The 24,681-nt window shown below is 44.0% G+C and overlaps 2 protein-coding genes across 2 annotated transcripts in view; one reads left to right on the top strand and one right to left on the bottom strand.

Annotated features, from left to right (window-relative positions):
• ADGRA3 (adhesion G protein-coupled receptor A3) overlaps nt 1-24,681 on the bottom strand; it is a 100,617-nt gene that overhangs the window by 75,247 nt on the left and 689 nt on the right. The gene's annotated exons all lie outside the window — the stretch shown is intronic.
• Nucleotides 17,374-24,681, top strand: part of LOC309557266 (cytosolic beta-glucosidase-like) — a 243,694-nt gene continuing 236,386 nt past the window's right edge. The window contains exon 1 of the mRNA XM_082259927.1: nt 17,374-17,507. The gene's annotated coding sequence lies outside the window, so the exon portion shown is untranslated. The remainder of the gene's footprint in view (nt 17,508-24,681) is intronic.

Here is a 24,681-nt window from a genome sequence, read left to right as displayed (position 1 = left end):
AATAAACACTTTTACAACTGGATGATTTTGGGTCGCTAACTGTTCATCTTTTCTATTATATATATTAACATGTCCACCCTGAGCAGGGGCGCCAGTATATAAGATCCATGTTTAGTGGACGCAAGCCCTACACACAGCTGTGTTTTTATTTACTCTATTGACTGGAACACAACATTACGCTGCCAGGGGTCATTAGCTTTGTATACTGCTGTGTACAAATGTGTACAAAGCTATACACTATGTGCAGCATTTTAAACACCTCTGCAAATGAGCCCTAAAGATGAAACAGTCGACTATTTGACTTTTTATTACGGTTCACATGCCCTAATGCACAGGTTTGCTCAGGGAAATAATCTACTAAAAGCATTTTTAAAATCTATATTTATGTATCTTGCTATGATCTATGATATTTCACATCACAACATAATCTGCTGTATAGCTGAGAGCAACCCATTCAAGTAAATGGAAAGAGTGGACCAGAAGTCAGAGCTTCGTGAGAAAGTATCTTCCCCCACATTCACAACCTTAAAAGTCAGTGGTTACAAATACCATAGCTGCTGACTTTCAATAAAAGGACACTTACCTGCCCAGGAATTCTACTCGGCCTTCACCCAGGCCAGTTCTTGGCCGATCTTTGGGTCTCCAGAGCCGGCATTTTTACTAAGGAAAGCCAGCTGTGACTCCATGCAGTTTCACAGGCCGCATGCAGGAACTGCGCATTGTGAATGGTCCCACAGCCTCCTGGGACCTGTGATGTGTTCCAGAAGTCTTCAGGCAAAGTGGGGGGGGGGGGGTTACTAGAAAGAGCAGCCACATACTAAACTGTCTCTATTTATAGACAATTTGTCTGTCAACTGATGGATGCCTAAATACTTTGAGATTGCTTTGTGCCCCTTCCAGCCTTATGCAAATCAATTACTCTTGATCGAATGTCTTCCAAAGATCTCCTTTTTGCAAGACATGGTTCACATCAGCAGATTCTTCTAATAAACAGCAATCTTAAAATGTTTGACTGTTTTTTAATCAATTAAAGTAGCTCTAAGGCCCCTTTCACACTTGTGCGACCTAAAAGTAGCACGATTTTGCCACAATTGTTTTGCCGTGATTTTGGCTGGACTTGAAGCAATGCCTATGTCAATGGACCTCAGAACGCATTAAAATCGGCCCAAAGTAGTGCAGAGACTACTTTGAAGTTGATGCGACTTGAAGTCGTACAGATATGAACAGTATTCATTGGAATTCTGTTCATATCTGTTGTTAATTTTTGTTTAATGCTTAATGGCTGGCTTGCTGGCACCCTGTGGTGGGTGGCCGGCTTGCTGGCACACTGTGGTGGGTGGCTGGCTTGCTGGCTGGTACCCTGTGATGGATGGCTGGCTGGCTTGCACCCTGAGGTAAGTGGCTGGCTGTCTGGCACCTTGTGGTGGGTGGCTGGTTGGCTGACACCCTGTGTTGGGTGGGTGGCTGGCTGGCACCCTGTGGTGGGTGGCTGGCACAGGGGCTGTGGGTGGGTCGCTGGCTGGTACAGGGCCTGTGGGCGGCTGGCTGGTACAGTGCCTGTGGCTGGCTGGCACCCTGTGGTGGGTGGCTGGCTGGCACAGGGGCTGTGGGTGGCTGGCTGGTACAGGGCCTGTGGCTGGCTGGTACAGGTCCTGTGGGTGGGTGGCTGGCTGGCACCCTGTGGTGGGTGGCTGGCTGGCACAGGGCCTGTGGGTGGCTGGCTGGCACAGGGCCTGTGGGTGGCTGGCTGGCACAGGGCCTGTGGGTGGCTGGCTGGCACAGGGCCTGTGGGTGGCTGGCTGGTACAGGGCCTGTGGGTGGCTGGCTGGTACAGGGCCTGTGGATGTGGATGGCTGGCTGTGATACACTCCCGTGAGACTAGTCCCGACTCCAGACGAGGCTGTCCAAGGCGAGGGAGGCAGCCTAAGAAGGCAGAATGACGTCACAAAAATATCGGCAATATCGGCCAGTTTCAGGGCCAATACCGATATAGCGGGGAAAGTGCATATCGGCCTTGCTGATAATCGGTCTATCCCCAATTATATATATATATATATATATATATATATATATATATACATACATATATACACACACACACACACAATAGACTGCAATATCGGCCATAATCTAATCATATTCCTTATTAATTGTAGGCACAAAAATTGGCCACGCCACATGGTCCACTCTAGGGGTCTCTTCCAATAGTTTACACAGACATCTATGAAAAGAAATATTCCAGTCCTAGTTCTGGGCCATTCTTGTAACCATCTGCTTAGTATCTTGCATTCCTTTTCACTACTCTGAACAATCCCACAGGAAGAGTCCAAACTATCCCGGTGATGACAGCTGGTCACCTTTAAGATGGAATCCCCACCGCATTCTTTCCCACATACGATGGGAGATAGCTGGTGTCTGTTCACATCCCCTCTCAAAGTCATATCCGAGAAGTTGATGCTGGTGGAGTCAAACTTCAAAGTAAATTTAAACTGCACTCTGTGTCATTGAGAAAAATACAAATCTCTTAGAATCCTCCCCAGTTTATACAGTGGACTCATATGCGCTTTTAAATGTATCTTTTTTTTTTTCAAAGCCTTTCTCTGGGGAATGGAAAAATTCTTGGTTAGGTCCAGGGGTTACAAAAAGCAATTTTACTTACCAGATCCTCCACTACCCCAAAAAGCCAGGATTTTCCTCTATACTCCCTACATTCCTCCCCTGGAGTTCAGCTTTAAATGCAGGAGAAATTAATCTGGAAAGTATGGCGTTGGTTTTGTGTTTATATGAACGTGCTTTTATATTTAAATCAGTTTACATTCGTTTAGGTGTTCCATACTAAAGTTTCCTGCCAAACTCCCTTTTATTTCCTATATACATGCCTTTACAAAGGTTTGCCTTTGTTTAGAATATGTAACGTGCTCCTGGATGCACAGATTTCTATTTTGTCTAAATATAATTAAACTGAATGCACCTAAACAGAAGACGGCATAGAGTGTAAATTATACAATTTTAAGCTGCACGCAGGGATAAGCAGATATTGTCTAAATACAAGAGTCCTGTGTGTTCTTACTTGAATCTTGGTGTGCTTTGTGTATTTCTTGCAGATCTATGTAGTAATTCAGTGTGAAATAGGAGCTTCCTGTAACAAAGACCAGTTACTGTTTCTCTCTCTCTTTGTGCAGGGTGACAGGTCTTGTCTCCGCCCCCTCTTGTAGTTACCTGTAGGGAGCAGAGACTGCTGGGTCCCTCCCACAGTTCTGCTCTCTGTACAGGCTATGTACAGCACAGTGATGATGCCACTGCGGAGTTACAAGGTAGTACTTGGGTTTTCAAAGGCATACACAAAGTGGATTTACATCCTTTGATGTGGTTAAGGAATAGATTTGCATTAAAAGTTTTTGTGCCTGGAGTACTGCTTTAAAATCTTTACGCCTTTAGAAATGCCCTAGAAATTAGTGGCACACCGAAATGAAAATTCAGGATATACTTTGCCGAAACCAAAAATGACGGTTTAAAAAATAATTAAATAAGAAAAAAAAAAAAAAAAAAATATATATATATATATATATATATATATATATATATATATATATATATATATATATATATTTTAAACATAATTGTATTGTATTTGACTTTTTAGTAATATCACAGATTTAAATGAATGTGAATTTATTGTCGGCCATTATCGGCACCTTTTGAATCAGTGTTATAAATCCTGCTTGCTGCATTTTTGGTGCATATGTTGCAAACGGCACAAAAAACACACCTCCTCATTAAAATGCATTAAAAATGCAGCAAGAACGCATAAAAAATGCACCCGTGTTGTGTTTTTGATGCATTTTTTGAGTCACATGACCCATGAAAAACACCATAAGCAAAGTAAAATTGTGGAAAAATCAAGCCAAAATTGTGGTAAAAACCCTATTTTCAGGCGATAATTTTCAGCAGCCGAAATTTCAGAGCATGACTACTAGAAATTTAAATAAATGCATGCAATAACATCTATGTCATTGCCCATGTGGATGAGATATAGAGCTCATCCACACAGCTGTTCACCTTCCATTTTGTTTAGCCTGTTAGCAGGCATGGAGGAGGTGGGGGGGGGGGGACTGGGCTGTCATTTACCACTTTATATACACCCACATGTGTAACTCAATAGTCACATGGCTTACTCAGATGTGATAGGGAGAAAATGCTCAGCATAGAAACTCACTGATACTGAGCATGTGCAGAGTTGTCACCAAGGCTGAAAAATTCCTAACTGAATTGGGGACATGAACAGAAGGTGGAGGTAGAGAGAAGCAGGATCAACCAGGTTTTTTGCAGAATACAGAAAATGAAACCTATGGTCTAACTGGATGTATTTGTTCCATGTGCAATTATAAAGGGACAGCTACAGAGCCTCTCAGTCCGTCATTGATTTGTATAGGCTCTCTGTCCACATCTGAAAGTAAAAACCTGCTTGTACCTGCCGCAGAAATGCACTGATCTGGGCAGCGTACGGCCATGAGCAACCATGGGGATGAGCCCTTCCTTACTCTAGAAGAAATTATTTTGATGTAAATTTAGAGTCATGACATCCCTAGTAATGCCCTTAGGGTCACTATGCTGTAAGTTTTAACTGTGCGTAAATGTTCCCGGGTCAACACTTGGTACAGCAACAGGGACTGCTTGTATGATCACTGCAAAGGCAAAGGAATTCAGGCAGTGTAATGAAATGATCCATTTCCATATCCACATAGGAAAAGCAGTTAAAGCGGTATTAAACCCAAAAGCAAACATTTAATATATTGTGGCTTACCAATTCTTAGATGTGATGGCTGCATTCGTTTATTTTTTATGTTTTCACCTGGTGATCCAGCCAATAAATCTGTTGTTTTTCAAAAGAAAAAGCTGGTCTGCAGATGTAGCGGTTAGAGCAGGGGTCTTCAAACTACTTTAAACACAGGGCCATTTTACTGTCATTCAGACTTCAGGTGGGACAGACTAGAACCAGTGGCAGGAGAAATGTACCATTTTTGGTGTCAGTAGGAGGAATAGTGGAGGAAGAGTGCCCCTTCATTTGTAATAATGGAAGGAATAGTACCCCATGGTTGATGTCAGTGGAAGGAATAGTGTCTCATCGTTGGTATCAATTGAAGGAATAGTACCCATTGTTGGTGCCAATGGAAGGAACAGTGTCCCATTTTTGGTGCCAATGGAAGGGGCATTGACCCATTTTTGGTGCCAATGGAAGGAACAGTGTCCCATTTTTGGTGCCAATGGAAGCAACACTGACCCATTTTTGGTGCCAATGGAAGCAACACTGACCCATTTTTGGTGCCAATGGAAGGAACAGTGTCCCATTTTTGGTGCCAATGGAAGGAACAGTGACCCATTATTGGGGTCAGTGGGAATAACAATGCCCCATTGTTGGTGTCAATAGAAGTAATGGTGCTTCATTCTTGGGTGTCAATGGGAGGAATAGTGCCCCATTGTTGGTGTCAATGGGAGGAATAGTGCCCCATTGTTGGTGTCAGAGACAAGAATTATGCTCCATTGTTGGAGTCAGTGGATGAAATAGTGCCCCAAGGGCCAGATAAAGGCAAGCAGAGGGCTGCATCTGGCCCCCGGGCTGCAGTCTGGAGACCACTGTGTTAGAGAGTTAAAATAAACCATTTCCCCACTAACAGGGGTGCTCATTTATGTAAAACCTTTTATCCCCGAAGGAAATTAAACCGCTACTGTAACTGCTTATAAAGTGTTAGCGGGAGTTTGGCTTTGGTTTGTTAATGTATTTAAATCTGCTGGTGCATCTAACACTCCCGCCCCCCAAAAAACTGACAATGCTGCTGTCCAAAAGGTACCCCCTGTGCTCCTTCATCCAGAGTGGGGGCACTTTAATGCAGGAGATATGTTACTGGCCAGATCACCAGGTGAAAGGCCTAAAAGAAGAAAACGAATGCAGCCACATCTGCTGATTGGTAGGCTGCAATATATTATATTTTTTGTTTTGGGATTAATATAACTTTAAAGAACAGGAAGAAAGTTGGCTAAAACCTGCACTGTGCATAACCTGGAAGAAATTGTTCTCTCCTGCTCAATAAAGCTGGAGTTGGTTTCACAGACCTTAAAAAGCCACAAAGTCCACAATTTCCTTTCTTTAACGAGCATCCCTTGCATAGTATATGTGGCTAACCTCACCTCTCCACTAACGGAGCTCCTGCCATTTCACACCTTGTGAACACACACATGTGCTGTAAAATGCAGAGCATAGCCCAGACCTAGCAGGGGATGGCTGTCTATTGAGTTCTATGAAGCGGAAGCGAGTGTCTGCCTCCCTCGGGCTATTTTTACACTTTCTTTCATTTATTTTCTTTCCAAACCTGCTTCAGTAATGTGAGCGCGCTAATGAACTGTTCTCACTGATGTGCTGCAACAACAATTCCCACCACCCACCAATGAAGCTGCCTGTGCAAGAAGAAGGAGCCAGATGGAAGGATATCCCAATGGAAGATGATCCATAGCCAGGAGGGGCACAAAAAAGGCACGGGAGTCCAAACTAGGGATGTAAGGAAGGACGACTGCATGGAGTCATGAGGCCGTGCTGTGAATGAAGGGAAAAATTAAGGGGGAGCTCCTGCACACACTTGGGTACTGTTGTGGTGTGTTGCTGCCCAGACATTAAAGTGGTTGTAAACTCTCCAACACAACTTCAGCTCATAAATAAACCTATTGATCACTGCCTGTGAAATTCTCCTTACTGGTTTCATCTGCTTGCAATCCATAATGTAAAGACTGATTACATCACTGGCGCATGCGCTTCTCGTCCTGTCCTTCATTCCCCATCTACAGCATGACGTGTAAGAGAGTTCCGATATCTGCGACACAGCTATGCAGACTCGCTAGACTGGGCTTTCATTCCCTGCTTCCTGATTCTCCCCTTGTGTCTGTGTGACGTCACAAGGGGAGCAAACCTATAGTGACAATCATCTAAAGAAAGAGGCTTGAGAAAGAGGCTTGGTTAAAAAACGATTGCGCATGCGCAAGATTTTAATGGAGGACCGGGCCTATTTCTGACACTTGTTGTTTACAAGTTAAAATCATTTTTTTTTTTGATAGAAAATGACTTAGAACCCCCAAACATTATATATTTTCTTAGCAGAGCCCCTAGAGAATAAAATGGAGATTGTTGCAATATTTTTTATCACACGGTATTTGCGCAGCGGTCTTCCAAACGCAATTATTTTGGAAAAGATTCACTTTTTTGAATTAAAACATAAGAAAACAGTTAAGTTAGCCCAATTTTTTTCTAAAATGTGAAAGATAATGTTATGCCGAGTAAAGAGAAACCCAACATGTCATGCTTCGAAATTGCGCAAGCTCGTGGAATAGCGACAAACATTGGTACTTAAAAATCCCCATAGGTGACATTTTAAAAATTTCTACAGGTTACCAGCTACAGAGGAGGCCTAGGGCTCAAATTATTGCTCTCGCTCCAAATATCGCAGCAATACCTCACATCTGTGGTTTGAACACCGTTTACATATGTGGGCGGGACTTGCGTATGCTGGGACCACCCTTATCTGAAAAAGGACTGCCGGCAGTTTCAAAAAATGCTGGGGTTATGGCAGCCATCTGCTTCCACAACCCCGGTATTTAACGTCAAAGTACCGACGTATAACTGTGGCGGGCGGTCAAGAAGTGGTTAAGGAAGGGCGCTAATGACGTCCAAAGATGAGTCGGGAAACCGTACTCAAGACGGTGCCGCCAAATCCCGAAAGACATATTTTTTACAAACTACTAAAAAACAGTAAGTAAGCAATGATTATGTATACATTATATCGTACAAGGATTGCAAATACGTTTTTAATATCACATATAAGGAAATTTGCAAAAAGGAATGCAGAGTTTACTTCCTCTTTAACCACTTCACTACAGGGCACTTTCACCCCCTTCCAGCCCAGGCCAATTTTCAGCTTTAAGTGCCGGTTCACACTATTGTGATGCGGGAACACTGCGAATATACAGCGTGTTCTTGCATCGCATCCGCAGCACAGGCAGTTCACACACTGCCATAGGCGATACGCTGGGGGTGTCAATTCTAAGTTAACGACACCCCCAGATCAGATCGCATATCGTAGTGTGATCTGACAGTTCGCACAGGAATAGGATCGCACTGGTGTGAACCACCATGCGATCTGATTCTGCTGCGGATCAAAAAAAGGGTCCTGTGCGTGTTCACTGCAATTGCGGTGCAGATTCAGCCATACAAACTGTATGGCTGAACTCGCACCGCACAGACATCGCATGTGATTTTAGGAGCAGTGCGCTCCGAATCACATGCGATGTCTGATCGCATTTGTGTGAACCGGCACTTAGCGATGTTGCATTTTGAATGACAATTGAGCGGTCATGAAACACTGTACCTAAACCAAACTTATGTCATTTTTTTCCCACAAATAGAGCTTTCTTTTGGTGGTAATTGATCACCGCAAGGTTTTTTCTTTTTTGCTACACAAATAAAAAAAGACCGAAAAGTTTGAAAAAAAAAAAAAAAGTTTTTTTGTTTATGTTATAAAATTTTGTAAATAGATACGTTTTTTCCTGCACTGATGAGGCCACACTGATGGGGTGGCACTTATATGCAGCACTGATGGGCATTGATAGGCGGCACTGATGGGCAGAACTGATAGATTGGGCAGCTCTAAAGGGGAAGGCACTGAAAGGGTCCCTGAGCCCTGATTGCCATCCCTGGTGGTCATGGGTGTGCATCCCTGGTGGCTCTAGTGGCACCCCCCCCCCCCCCCAAGGGTCTGCACTGGTAATCAATGCTCTGATTACCAGCACAGACCCCCCCCCCCCTTCAGGAGGGCCGCAGATCGGTTCTCCTCTACTCATGCCTGTCGATCAATGGCTCTTCCTATTTACTATGATTGGACACAGCTGGTCACATGGTAAAGAGCCTACATCAGTAGGCTCTTTACCGAGATCGGAGATGTGGGGTGGACCTCATATGATAGCCAGTAAGGATAATACAACCACTTTGCCACCGTCAATCTGCTATAGGGCGGGCGGCAAGTGGTTAAGGCATGATATGCTGCCTGTTAAAGGATAAGTTCACATTTTGACAAAAAATAATAATACATGCATATTTTTTGCAGGTAAAAAAAAATAAGCATTTATTGTTTTTTGTTGCAGGAGCCTGCGAAGCATTACACCAGCGATCAGCAGATTGCTGACACCATGAAGATCTCCTGCAGACCGGTCAGTGTATCTCATACGTGCCAAGCTGGTACACTCCAACAAGAAGAATCAACAAACTATCACAGGGCCGTGGCAGTTTATTGAGATCTACAAGCCAAAACCCGCTAAGGCTGTCAGAACTTGCAGTTTTCAAATCACAGAGCACTGCTTTCTGTGTCTTTGACAGCTAGCGGGCGAGCAGGGGCTGGTTCTTTCTTGACGCGTTACATGTTGTACCCCGATATATGGTTGTAGCATGTAACGTTATGAAAGGTGAAATTATCCTTAAAAGCCTCACTACCCATTTCTGGCCATATTTCATGCAACACCCATATTTAGGGTACAACATGAAAAATGATCATATTACCCCACCCCCACACTCATTCCACCCCATTACTTACCCTGGAGCATCCGGTTTCTTCTTTTTTTTTTTTTTTTTTTTAATTGGTTGTAAGCCTTTATATATACCCAATTAAGTGACAGGCCTCATGTGATACACAGAGATGAAACAAACCCTTCTACATAAGTTGTACCTGTCTGTCTGCAGTATTCTCGCCTCAACATCACTTCAAAATGCAGAATTTGTAACACTTGTCAGAGCGATCATAAAGCAGGGGGGCAGAGCTGAAGTTACACTCTGCAAAAGCACTATACTAACAAACTGAAAATCAGCAGATCGTTCAGCTTGCTAAATTTTACTTCCGATTTTCTTATCGTGTGTACGGGCCTTAAATCTGAGGAAAGTATGTGTGGGCTGTGGTTGCCTTCAATTGCTTCTTAGAGCTCTTTTGAATCCATCTACTACGATCTCCTAGACTGTACTCCTTGAATCTTGCACTACAAATCCATTTGCAATCCTTGCCCTAAATATTTTTTACTACAGATGGTTTACAAAAGCAGACATCTCTCTAATTTCCTGTATACCTTCCACAACAAAGAGTGTATAGAACCTGTTCATAAAACATACATTCTCATTAAACACCCCGTAGATTCGGTTTCCATACACACTGGAAGGTTATACAGACAGATAAAACACCATACAGGCAAAATATTTCTCTGAAACGGAACTGCTTTTGTCCTACTATGCAAAGAGAGCAACTAACCCGACCGTTTCTATCCATTGTGTCTTTAAAGGTAAAGGAAACCTGATACAAAGGCAGGAGTGGGGTACTAAAGAGCCAATGACTAATAGCTACGCATGAGCAGAGCTGGATTATAGCTTACAAATGTAAATATCTGAGGAACAAAGGTAGCCGAGAGACAGGCTCATGTCATTATACCGTGCTATTTGTATTGTGTTCAAGTCGAATTCCAACCACATTTTGTTTTTAGGATAGAACGATTATAGGTTGTACACTCTGAGTTTTAGTGTTATCTGCGGAGATGTTGGGGATATTTCTTGCCAATTCCCTTCCTGGTGACCACACAAGTCATAAGCAATCTATCTAGGTAGGAAACCAGCAACGATACTGACAGAGGATCTAAGGCCAGCCAAAGATGGATCAAAATTTGACCAGTTCAGCAGGGATCTATTTATCATGGATCTATCGATCCACTTCAGTACACATGGCCGCTAGCAGTGATCATTGTATTCTGACAGTGGCGAAAACCTCCAGCTGTCCAAATACAATAGCACAACAGTAGAGATTCCTCTGAATGTGTTGATCAAACGATTTTCCTTCCTTCAACCCAAGATTAAAGGAAAGAGAACTGCATAATCTATGGCTTGCTTATTGCTTCTCCCAACCCAAAACACTAGGCATCATGACTTAAGCCACATCAACTATCATCATTAGCTATAATACACTTAATCCCATTATGAACAGCAAGCATTTACAATGCAGTTGGAAAGCTTTGAGCAGTTTGGGTCAGGTCTGAGAATACATAGCTTAAAGTGGAGATACAATCAGTAAAAACAAAAAAACAAAAAAAAGTCAGCATCTACAAATACTGTAAGGCCCTATTCAGACAGGGGCGACGCTACTTGCTGGGGCGACCTGTGAAGACCTCGGCACGACATGCACGGACTTCATATCATTGAAGTCAATGCAGGTCGCCTCCAGGTCGCCCCAAAGTAGTACAGGACCCTTTTCTAAGTCTGAGCGGGTCCTGTGCTAATCAATGGCAGGCGACCCACCGCGACTTGTCAGGCGACCAAGTCGTCTGACAAGTCGTACTAGTGTGAATGGGGACTAAATGATAACTTTTAATAGAAGGACACTTACCTGTCCAGGGATTACGCAATATTGGCACCCCAAGCCGATTTGTCCATCGGCTTCGGGTACAGGCATCGCAAGTAAGCCTCAGGTCTTCTGTCGCGCTGCACTTTCTGAATGTTCCCGCCATCTTCTAGGACACATGCAGGTCCCAGAGGGCAACGGGGGGGGGGGGGGGGGGGGGAGGAGGGGCCGGACATGACATAGATTGCCGTGTGACAATCCAATCAGGGAATCCAGGTACCCCCCCCCCCCATAAAAAAGGGACAAATGTGGCAGTGGAGGGGATGGGGGAAGGGTGCGAACAAGCGGAGCTTCCCCTTATGGGTGGAGGTTTGCTTTAAAGTGGTTGTAAAGGCAGGAGGTTTTTACCTTAATACATTCTTTGCATCAAGGTAAAAAACCTTCTCTGATCAGGATCCCTCCAGCTCCCCCCTTATACTTACCTGAGCCCAATCTCGATCCAGTGATGTGCACAAGAGCAGCAGCTTTCTTTTCTTGTCTCTCACCTCACTGGCGATGGAGACAGCAGAGGAGCCACTGGCTCCTGCTGTCAGACACAGCCAATGAGGAGAAAGTGGGGTGCGGGGCCGAGTCGCCCTGTGTGTCAATGGACACACGTCACCCAGCTTGGGATCAAGCCCCCATAGCAGCTTGCTAATGGGCATTCAGCTGAGGGGAGGAGCCATGAAGGCCAGCGGGGGGGACCCTGGAAGAGGAGGATCGGGACTGCGCTGTGCAAAACCATGCAAAGTAGGTAAGTATATTTTGGTATAGCACATTTATTAAAAAAGGAATACATTACAAGCACGGGCCCTTCCAGTGTCTCTGGTAGCTAAGGAGGCACCAGTAAAAGCCTATGGCCTCAGTTTCTCCTGTGAAAGCAGAAAGTGAAGGGAGTAGTGACATGAAGCTAGGTAAGTGTTTAGGGACGGGGAGGACATGTGGTGGGGAGTTTTTTTACCTCAATGCAGAGAATACATTAAAAGGTTAGCCCACTTTTAGGCTCAGTTCACACTGCTGAAATCCGATTACAATCCAATTTTCAGTGTGATCATGTAGTACAACATGAATGTGGACTGCATATTCTATGGGGCCAAAATCCCGCTGGCATTGCACCGAAGTAGTACAAAAACCTTTTCCAAGGTTGCACCGATGGGAATGGTGGAGTTGTATTGATGAGAATGGGCCCCACTGAAAACAATGTGATTTTCATTGTTATGCGAATCTGTGAGACTCAAGTCACATCTGAAATCAAACTAGTATGAACAGAGCCTATGCAGATAAGGGGCATCTGCAGATAAAAAAAATTGGGCAGCTTTGTCTAAAGATGAATACTGCCCTTTAAAGAGGAAGTAAACCCTCCTCTGCAAGTTGTACCTATAGGTAAGCCTATGATAAGGCTTACCTATAGGTACTGTAAATATCTCCTAAACATGTACCGTTTAGGAGATATTTACCTTACATGCCGCCAGTGACATCACTGGCGCATGCGCTCTGAAGGAACGGCCGCTGGTGCCGTTCCTTCAAAGCCCTGTGCCGTGACCGTCAGCTCACGCGTGCGTGCGCGGGAGTGACGTCACCGCAGCTCCGGCCAATCAGATGGCCAGATGCCGCGATCCCGGAAGACGGACGACTGAACATGTCGCCCGTCATAGAGGTAAGCGGGCGGCACGGCGGGGGCTCGTTCTAAGGTATTTCATAATGAGCTAGTATGAGATGCATACTAGCTCATTGTGTGTTTCTCTTTCAGGTTGAAAAAAAAAAAAAAAAAAAAATTTGGGTTTACAACCTCTTTAAGGGCATTTAAGTACCTTATGACTCCAAGGACGTTGCTAAGTGAGGCCTAGCCATTACTGCTCACCTTCACTATCACAGGACTGAGCTCAGAGCTTTCACTGAAGGTGAGCAGTAACAGCTAGGCCTCTCTTAGCAACACCCTAGAAGTATTCCAGTCAGGCTTCCTGAGGTAGGTAAAAGGCCTACACCTATAGCAAGGTCATTATTTAAATTTGGTCAGAACTGTACAGTATGTTTTTATCTACAGACGTCCTGTATCTGCATAGGCAGTTTTTAGGTAAAGGTGATCCCTGTAATGTTTATCCTACTTTCATATAACATGACTTACATTTAGTTTCTAAAGCAATTTCAATTCCAAACTTCCTCACTCTGTGTTTGTTTAAATTGAGCTTAATCATTTAATAATGTATTCCTATAAATTACGTGTGCCTTTCATCTCCGACTACCATTAATGTAGGACACGGAGGGGAGGGACACAAACGCTTCTGTTTAATTATGAGATCTTAAACAAAGCTTTCCAAGCAGTCACTCACAATGAAGTAAACATAGATAGAATTAAAGCTATAATGATACAATGGCTAGGCATGGCTGAACGGGGCCTGTGCTCCAACAAGATGGTGTCACCATACACAGCACCCCGTCGTCACTGCGACTGGACCGCCACACAAAGAGCTCCCTGTCCTCATCATCATAATGAATTATAGAAGTCATTCATCAGACATGTCATACATTAGAAATGAAAATACGAGAACGAGTGTGTGCATGCCTTGTTTAGGCTGGGGGGCATTAAAGCAGCCAGGTAATACTCTGTGGCAAACCTTTACACGACGACTACAGCTAAACTTAAAGAATCGCCACAAAGCCGCAAAGCCTTTGATGTGGTTTCTAAAATGTTTCAACTTTTCAAATTCCTGTGAGCCTTGAGCGTGAAAGATGACACATAAAAACCTGAGGTTTGTTGCAGCGATGGGGACGTAGACCTCAGCTGTTTTGGTCTAATATGACAAAACAGATCAGCTATGGGATGACACAATCCTATAAACTACTGTCTGCCCTGTGTCTAGTATCATCAGCTGGGTGAAATACGCCAATACACTATGTGCATGTGGACATAGCCGCTGAAATATGGCCAGAGCAAGGTATATTTCATGTGTATAGAATATTGAAACATAATGCAAAACTAGCTGATGGGAACTGCTAAGGACCTATAGTGCAATGAATACATAACATAAGTGACATAAAGTGATTGTAAACATGAAATATGAGCAAAGCATACCCCTCTATGGCGTGTACTTGTCTCAATTAGGAGCACATAGGGTTGATTTAAAAAAAGGTAAATAGGCTGTGCACTGCAAGTGCAGTTGCTCTAAATCAGGGGTCTTCAAACCATGGCCCTCCAGGGGTTCAGGAACTACAATTCCCATCATGTCTGTGAATGTCAGAGTTTTGCAATGCCTCATGGGATGTGTAGTTCTGTAACATCTGGAGGGCCGTAGTTTGAGGAACCCTGCAACTAAGGGGAACATGCAAGGAAAACAAAAAAAAAACAGTATTTTTACTTGCACGTGATTGGATGATAAAAATCAGCAGAGCTTTCCCTCAGATCTAGAGCAAGTGCACACTATATTTGCTTAGTAAATCAACCTCTAAGTGTGACTTTTGTCTGCTGCTTTGTTACTCTATCAGCATGAATCACTTCTAAACTGTTTTCCTGACACCAAGAGAAAAATGGTGACAGGGGAAGGAGCTCATAGAAACATAGAATGTGTCGGCAGATAAGAACCATTTGGCCCATCTAGTCTGCCCAATATATCTGAATCCTATGAATAGTCCCTGGCCCTTAGCTCCAGTTGATTGACAGCTGTGTTCCTGTGTGAAGGGGGAGGGGGTGTATCCCTTCCCTCCAATCAGCTCTCACCACTGAGCTCTGCAGAGTGTAACTTCAGCTCTCCGCCCCCTTTTTTCTGAATTCTCAGACAAGCTTTAAAATTCAGCACTTTGAACAGATGTAGAGAAGAAAGTGCTGCAAATAGACAGATACAACTTATGTAAGATGATTTTTTTCATCTCTGTGTTTTACCTGGGGCCAGTCACGTCATTGGGTATATAAGGGTTTACAACCACTTCAAGCCGGCCATACATGCATAACAATTTAGCTGGTTTAGCAGTGAACAAATTTCAATCTACGTATGGGCAGGCTGGTTGTAACTACCAATCTACTTCTGTACAATCCACATGATCACCGGCTGGCCAAATTTCGATCCATGTATGCCTGGCTTTGAGCCCCTTATGTCACCTCTACATTCATTTGAAGCCAAGGACATAGGTGGGGGAGGGGGGATTGGGGGCTTTGGCCCCTTAATGTCACCATTGCATTCTCTTGAAGCCAAGGACACAAGCAGGGGGGTTCATTTTTTTTTTTCTGTAATATGTATTTAGTGGTTTGCCGGAGTTCCGCTTTAAGTTGCATGAAATAATCTGATACATTGCATATGAATGCTAAGAATGAACTTTTGCTTCTTTTGTTCTGTTAAATATGCCAACACTTGTTGATCCTGCCAGAAATCTAGTGCCATCCTGTGCAGTTCACAGTTATTAGAAATGCCCAGAGAAGAGAAGAGGTGTTCTGTAGTCCCAAAATAACTCCTGTCCTAAGGTGACAACCCTACTCCTCTATAAATACAGTACAGAGAGAGTGAGCATGGTCACCCTAGGACAGGAAGTGTGTTAGGCTGATGTCAGGCAGGCGACTCTGCCGCTAGTAATCCTCCTGCAATTTCCAACAATGTCTGTCCTTATGGAATCACTCCTTCACTGTCTGAGGCAGAAACATGTTGCTTTAATCGCTAATGGCTGAATTTCAACTACATTTAGCAGAGTGATTCAGCTATCTCGGTGGTGAAGGAGCAATTCCATAGGGACAGCTAGGCAGTGTCTTAGCAATTCTGATGTCACCAATTTTGTAGCTAGTGCCAGAGTCACCAATCTGACATCAGCCTTCCTGGAAGGATTACCAGGACAAAAAAAAAAAAAAAAATAATGTCTGAAAAAAAAAATAATAATAAGGCAGCCATCACAGCAAAAGTGTGGTATGATAAGCTGCAATGAAATCTATTTGTTCTTGGGTTTAAAACGTTAAAAAATGAGAATTTGGCTAGTTTATGTAGTCCAGAAATACCTAAAGTAACATTAAATCCTCCAGTGTTTTCAAATAAATGCATTCTTAATTCATTAATTCATTTTCCAATCCACAATTTTGTTGAAATGTGGTCACTTATGTTCCAAGCAACGCATTGCCGCCAACTCCAGGTCTACAGAGCCACTTCCCTGAACTTCCTGCTAGGGGATCAGGCATCCTGAGTGCCAGACATGCACAATGGACGAGGGACAGCACAGGCTGCAGCAGATGCCAATCACTCACAGTAAAGGGGGGGAGGGGGGGTGGCTTGCCACCGGGTTGATTTGCTTCTATGGATGTAAGGAGAGTAGTATACAGTGGCAGCAAAGGCCAAGCATGAAAAGGTGGCATCATGGGATGGAGCCACCTAAAGACATGAACCAGGGCATGGTGGTTTTGCAGACATCCAATGCCAGGCAACCATAGGCTGAATATAAAAAGCACACTACAAACATGACTTTTCCTTTGGGGTTTAATATTACTTTCCCCACTTACCTGGTGCCCCAAGAACCAATATTCTGTAGGAGCCTAGCTATCACTTTGTCATCATTTTGGTAAGCAAAGAACTTGTTTCCTAATAGAACTTCGCTAAAATATTTTAACAAAATCTTGAAATCGCCAAAAATCTATGCGGGGAGCACATTGGGGATCCCTACTGGTAGATTGCATACCCCAACACTAAATCTACAATAGAAGACGACCACATCTGACAGCAGCACAACCAGATAGGGTTGTAAGGCTGGGCCCTAGTATATCCCAAAACTACTGAAATGTACGGTAGACAAAAATGACAAAATTCAACGTGTCACACCACCTTGGTAGGTAACATTGGCAGCTCAGAACAAAGGCCTGCTGTGATAAGCTTGACATTCAGCGCAGTAAGCAGGGTGAAGTTCACTTGGCAAGAACAACCTGCACACAGTAACTTGTTAAAGTAATATGACAATTCAGCATACAGTACAACCACACCTTGAAGAATCGCAATCCCTCCACTTCACATGTACCCACATAGGACCATACCACCTATAGAGCCACATAGGAAAGCAACTCGAGAACCATCAGCTGCTGTGAAAGAGGAGGCACAGGTAGGACATAGGGTAGTTCTATCATATAGCTGCGACATAGTATCCAAACTTCCAGGGACATTGCGATTTGCTTTTTTTTTTTTTCATGGCCATGACAATCAGCATTGCATACAATATCCATCTGAATGTAAAGCTGGCCAGAGATGGATCGAAATTTGGCTACTGTATTCAGACAGACTTAGGCCATCCAAAGACGGTTCAAATCTTGGTAGATTCAGCACAACTGAATGTACCCAAGCTAATTAATGCAACCAGTCTGCTGGATTTTACATGCGATTATCGCTAGCGGGCAGTGGTGGCTGGTGCACCATGGGCCGGAGGGCAGCAGATGGACCACACCATACACCCCCCCCCCCCCGACCACGCCAGCTCCAGCCTGCACACCACCCCCCCCCCCATTGCCGGCTCACTCACCCTGGACTGACATGGAGGGCAGACAGCGGTAGCGTCGGCGGCTTCCCCTGCGTCTCCTCCCTCCTCCTTGGACAATAGCATGGCTTCTCCTTTCGGCCAATCAGAAAACTGGACTAAGGACCCACTTCCTGATTGGCTGGGAGGAGAATCAGTGTGATAATAGCAAATATTCATTCGCTATTGCCACAGAACTGGGTGGACTCAGGGCGTAGTGCTCTGCGCCCCGAACCCACCCTTTTTTGAAGCCTGTTAGAGCCTCTGGCTCTAATCACGTGCTTAAAAAAAAAAAAAAAAACCCATTGGAATCCATGTGTTCGGCGCCCTGCATGTAGATTAGGGGGCTGGACGCATGGATAGGGGGGGCGGCTCCCCTGCACCCCCAGTGGACGGGCCGCCACTGCTAGCATTCACTGTCTTCTCCCAGCCGGGGGGTGCAGCAGGGATTCCCCAGTCAACACTATCTGTATTAATGGGAGATTCAAGAAAATTTCCCGTAGTAGCAGGAAAGAAATTTGCTCCGTGTATGGCCTGTCTTAGCACCCATGGCTGCCTGAATAACTGAACTGTGATGGCACCTGTTGGGATGTAGTCAATGTTCAGATGATAATTCACCGCCCCCCTCCCCTGCCTGGCGCAGTCAATTTTTGAAAATCAACTTTTGTCAAACCAGGTGGTACCTGCAGGGCCACCCACAGCTCAAAGTCAACAGATAATGTCCGAAATTTGAGCCATGTATGGCCAGCTTAATATCATCTTTGTTGTTTTTTTGGTTTTTATATGGTCTACTCACAGACACGTGTATCTGTAGAATAAGTCAAATCCAACTTTCTCTACTACTCCAATAAGCAAAACGGGAACCAAGGTTAAAACAGTGAGCAATCAATGAGCCCTTTCCATTATAAGCATTATTGATTTATACTGTATTGTGGTGTATAGGCCACTACACTGGCAAACCGGGCATCATGCCTGCGATGGAGGGGTTACCAAAATATTTGCTTTATCTTTTACATTTTTCATGAAAAGGGGAACCTACCCTTTAATTAGGTCTAGTTAAATGGTAGTTTACACTCGATTTTTATTTTTACCTACAGGTAAGCTTATAATACCCACTTAGCAACCGCCCGCCTGCACTGTGGACGAGCGGGCACTGTAGGCAAAGCGACGTACACGTATGTCGCTGCCTACTTCCGAGTTTAGGGCGCACATATGTGTGCCCTGCACGGCTCCTGCTGAGACTGTACATGCGAATTATGGCAGGGACATGCTGATTGGCTGTGTACATTCACAGCCCAGAGCTCTGTGTTGACATTCAACACAGAGCTCTGTACACAGGGAAGGATCTCTGTGTTTCTTATCCCTGCAAAGCAAGCTCGCAAACCTGTAAGGAAGTTCGGGTGAAGATAGAAACCTCTGTAGCGGTGACAGCGCGCCCATGGAGGGCTTTATTTAAAGACAAGTCTTTCATAATGTGCTAGTGTGCGATGCATACTAGCACATTATGCCTTTACCTTGCAGGGAGAGGTTTTTTTTCTCCACGTTTACCACCGCTTTAAAGCCTGAGTTCACCTTCTGAACCTGTTACATGCGTATTTATACATTGGACATTCACATGTATGCCTAGCTATGACCAAAACACTGACAGTCGTATTATTTGCACAGAAGTGACAGTTGCATACTGAACAGAATGCAATATGATTGCATGAGCGGGGCCCCTGATTCCTACTATAATAAATTGTACTGTCTGATCTTATGTTGTAAAGCGCTACATAAATTGTTGGCACAATATAAACTCTGTCTAATAATAACATAATAATGACACTCAGCAAAGTTTTCCAACCGCCTGGAGGTTCTCCTACATCACTGCTACATAAAAGGGTGGAAAGTTGTACCAAGCACAAGCAACAATGCTATTAGTACTGCTTCACAAATAGGCAGATCTTGTAGTCACCTAAAAGTTCTGGATATGTATGGATACTCTACATGCCAATGTCAGTGGGAGGAATAGTGCCCCACCGTTGGTGGCAGTGGGAGGAATAGTGCCCCACCGTTGGTGGCAGTGGGAGGAATAGTGGCCCAACATTGATGTCAGTGAGAGGAATAGTGGCCCAACATTGGTGTCAGTGAGAGGAATAGTGGCCCAACATTGGTGTCAGTGAGAGGAATAGTTGCCCAATGTTGTTGTCAGTGAGAGGAATAGTTGCCCAATGTTGGTGTCAATGGAAGGAAAAGTGTGACCCAATGTGGGTGTCAGTGGAAGGAATAGGGTCTTATATCAGTGGGATGAAAAGTGCCCCAAGGACTGGATAAAGGCAAGCAAAGGGCCACATCTGGCCCCTGAGCCGCAGTTTGGAGACCACTGTGTTAAACTAACACTGGGGGTTCAATGCCAGGTTCACATCTCTGCATGTGGGGAACAAGGCCATTTTTGCGTGCGTTCCCGTTCTTCAGAAAAGCGCAACACTTTAGCAGACATGTGGGGGTGCCGGTAATTCTGCATGTCACCCCCATGCATTGGCAACCGTGTAATGATCCTAAAGAAGGAGTTACATCATTTTTCATGTGTAGCACATTCCATTGCATTGAATGGTCCCGTTACATCGGCATGCACAGATGTATGTGCAGGGAAAGGGAAGTATGGGTAAGGGAAGTATGGCCAAAGCTTGTTTTGGTCATACTACTCGTGGGTCACAGTAGTGAACTTATTTATACTCTCCTGTGACTTACAACCAGCCGACAGCGTGTGATGCCACAGGGCCACTCCAGGCTCTACAAGGATCCTGACAACATTGTTGGGATCCACCCAACTGCCTGAATAACAGCTGGCTCTGGCTCTCAGCCAAAGCCAGCTGCTCCCACCCCCTCCACAGCCCAGAGCTCCAATGAGCACTGGAAGAGAAGAGAATGGTGACTGACAGTCAACGCTCTCTGCTCCCAAGAACTGAGCAATCACTGGTCATGTGATCACTAATTCCCCAGGCTTAAAACCAGCAGGGAACAGCTGCAGCATGGAGAGGGACATGTATGTTTTTTTTTTTTTTAATAACTCCAAACTTACCTTTTAAAGAGGAAGTAAACCCTCCTCAGGAAGTTGTACCTATAGGTAAGCCTATGATAAGGCTTACCTATAGGTACTGTAAATATCTCCTAAACTTACACCGTTTAGGAGATATTTACCTTTAATGCAGCCAGTGACGTCACTGGCGCATGCGCTCTGAAGGAACGGCTGATCGTGCCGTTCCTTCAGAGCCCCGTGCCGTGACCGTCGGCTCCCGTGCGCGTGCGCGGGAGTGACGTCACCGAGGCTCCGGCCAATCAGATGACCGGATGCCGCGATCCCGGAAGACGGGCGACATGTCATGTCGCCCGTCATACAGGTAAGAGAGCGGCACGGCGGGGGCTCGTTCTAAGGTAAGTATTTCATAATGAGCTAGTATGCGAAGCATACTAGCTCATTATGTCTTTCTCTTGCAGGTTGTAAAAAAAAAAAATTTTTTTTAAATGAGTTTACAACCTCTTTAAGGACAATCAGTGACTTTTCTGGATAACACATCATTACCATTTCTATATAATGGCCAGATGATCTACAACAGTGTTTTCCTAACTGAGGCTCGGGGGTCAGATGTGGCACTTTGCTTGCTTGCATTTATCTGACCATTGGGACACTATTTTATCCACTAAAACCCACAATGGGGCAAAATCCAACTCCCCAACCCCAATGAAGGGGCACAATCCACTCCAATCCCACCAACAATTGGGCCAAATGACACCAATGACGGGGCACAATTCGTCCAACTGACACCAATGACGGGGCACAATTCGTCCAACTGACACCAATGACGGGGCACAATTGGTCCCACTGACACCAATGATGGGGCACAATTCTTCCCACTGACACCAATGATGGGGCACAATTGGTCCCACTGACACCAATGACGGGGCACAATTCGTCCAACTGACACCAATGACGGGGCACAATTGGTCCCACTGACACCAATGATGGGGCACAATTCTTCCCACTGACACCAATGACGGGGCACAATTGGTCCCACTGACACCAATGATGGGGAACACTTCTTTCCACTGACACCAATGATGGGGCATTGTTTTTGCCCACTGAAATTGGGACCTTTTCTACCTCAAAAGGCAAAACTCTGCCCCCCCCCCCCTAAAATCTAAAGGACAGTAAACTGGTCCCCTTTTTTACAACATTTGGAGACCCCCGATCTACAAAATGAGTGAAGGACACCGACACATAGAGAAAGCCTGATATATGATCCATATTCTGCTCATGTCTCCTCTTTGTAATCTTTGCTTATAGTAGAACTAAAGACAAAAGGTTTTTATAGTTTAGGATCTAGTGAAGTGGGACCTGTCGGGTTTCTTTTGCCGTCTGTGCCCCTGTTAGGGAGATTCACCCTCTCTATTTGTCCTGTATATTGTTTTTACTGAAAGTGAAAGGAAATCTCAAATGTTGGGTTGTCACCAAAAGAGGAATAGGGGAAAAATCTTCCAATGGGGACACTAGTTCTGGTGACAACCAGGTGTTTCCTCAGTTTGGAGGGATTTAATCCTGCTTCCTGTTTTGGCTACGGGACAAGAAGTGAAGAGAAATCTCCCCAGTGGGACACAGGTGTCAAAAGTAAAACTGAACAGTTATAATAATAAAAAAAAGTTGTATCTTTAGTTCTACTTTAACCACTTCACTACACCATGTGTCTTACAACACAAAAAGGTGCTGCGGAATACAATCGGAGAACCGGTGCGCCCTGCCACTAGAGAGCTCTCACCGCATGCACAATGTACAGAGCCAGGCTGAGTGGCTCTGTACCTTGTGATTGCTGTGAACCAGTCACAGCCCTCCCAAGCAGAAACACTAGTAGTGTTCACAAACATTCAGCCTATTCTCAAGGGAGGAATCTCCCCATCTGTGTGTGTATAGGCTGCATGTTTGTAAACAGCAGGAAGGCAGATGTTTCTAGAGTGCCACTGATCACCAATGATTGTTGAATCTTTTCTTTTTTTTTTAAAGGTAATAAACTAAAAAGGTAAATGGCCTTGGTCTTTTTTTTTATACGACAGTGGATATTACATACCACCAAAGAAAGTTATGTCTTAGTAAAATAAAATGTATTAGGGTACAGTGTTGTATGACAGAGTAATTGTCAGTCAAATGATCACAGAGCTCCTGCATTGGCCTGATAATAATATAGGAGGTATTACAGGCTGGTACTCAAGTGGTTATTCTGTTCTTTTAGATAAAGTGTCAGGAAAGACATTTTTTGGACAGACTGGAGATGGATTAGATTAGAACACCTTTTTGGTTTTATTACTGTCTATGACCTCATTAGGAAGTTTCACCCTCTCTATTTTCCCTATTACTCTATTTTTACAATTTTCATTGAAAGTAAAAGAACTTTCCAAATTTTGGGTTGTCACCAGAATAGGATTAGAGGGGAAATCTTCCAATTGGGACACCAGTTCTGGTGACAACAAAGGATTCCCTCACATAAGAGGGATTTCCTGTTTGGCCTTGGGGCAGGAAGTAAAGTGAAATCTCCACACGGATGGAAGAAAAAAATCTGACGGGGGTTATAACCCTCCCCTGCTCTATCCAAAATGGAAAAAAAGTTTTGCTTTTAGTGAAACTTTTAATGAACATGAGGGTTTCCATAAACTTATTTTAAGAGATGAGTGCCCCATGAACTCACATCTATCCGAACAAAGTCACGCTTATTTAGCCCCCGTTCACACCAGTGCGACTTGTCATGCGATTTGACAGGTCCAAATTGAATGACAATTCGCACCCCACTGCCGACAATGGAACTATTCAAATCGTTGCGTCGCTGACTTTGCTGTGCTGCACCGATTTTTTTAAAAAATATATTTTATTTTGTTTTTAGAAAAAGAACGGTAACAACAGTAACAGTGTACGGTTTAAGTAACAGACCAACAAACTTGGTAACATTTTAAGTATTGCACCGATTTTAAAAAATGTTCCTGCACTGTTTTTTTTGCGATTTCAGGTGCAACTTGCATAGCCATCTGAGCATAAAATCGCACAGATATCAGCCAAGTCGCACTGAGTTGTGGCTTTGAAATTGTGCGATTCCAAGTAAAATCGCAGAATTTCAAAGCCGCATTTAATGTGAAAGGGGGCTTATAGTCCAATCAGCTGCAAGCCAAGTTATTCTCCGCCCCCATATCACATGTAAACAAAGGGGTGGAATGCTGGTGATGTCAGCACCTTTCTATGAACTCATGCCTAGATCTAATCTATGACATGTACTTTATTTATACATTGGATCTGACCTCACCTGCACCCCGCCCCTTTGTTTACATGAGCTGTGGGCGGGAATGACCCCTAAGGCAGCTGATTGGATTTAAAAAAAGAAAAAAAAAAGTGTGTGACTTTAATGTTCAAAATAAGCCTGAGTCCTCCCTAGTGGACATATTATGTGTACATTGTATCATATTTGTATTATTTATATTTTCTATTGTACCTTATGTGTTCTATTTATAGCATGTATCATATTTGTATTATTTATACATTGTACTGTACCTTATGTGATCTATTTATACACTGTATCATATATTTGTATTGTACCTTATGTGTTCTATTTATACACTATCGTATATTTGTATTATACCCTATGTGTTCCATTTATACTTTGCATCATATTTCTACTATTTATATATTGGATGATACTGTGTGTGTTCTATTGATACATTGTATCATATATTTCTACCATTTATATATTGG

Source organism: Pelophylax lessonae (assembly GCF_965119305.1).
Source record: "Pelophylax lessonae genome assembly, chromosome: 1".
NCBI lineage: Eukaryota > Metazoa > Chordata > Amphibia > Anura > Ranidae > Pelophylax > Pelophylax lessonae.
The sequence above is the reverse complement of the archived record's forward strand: the minus strand, read 5'-3'. Positions and strand labels throughout refer to the sequence as shown.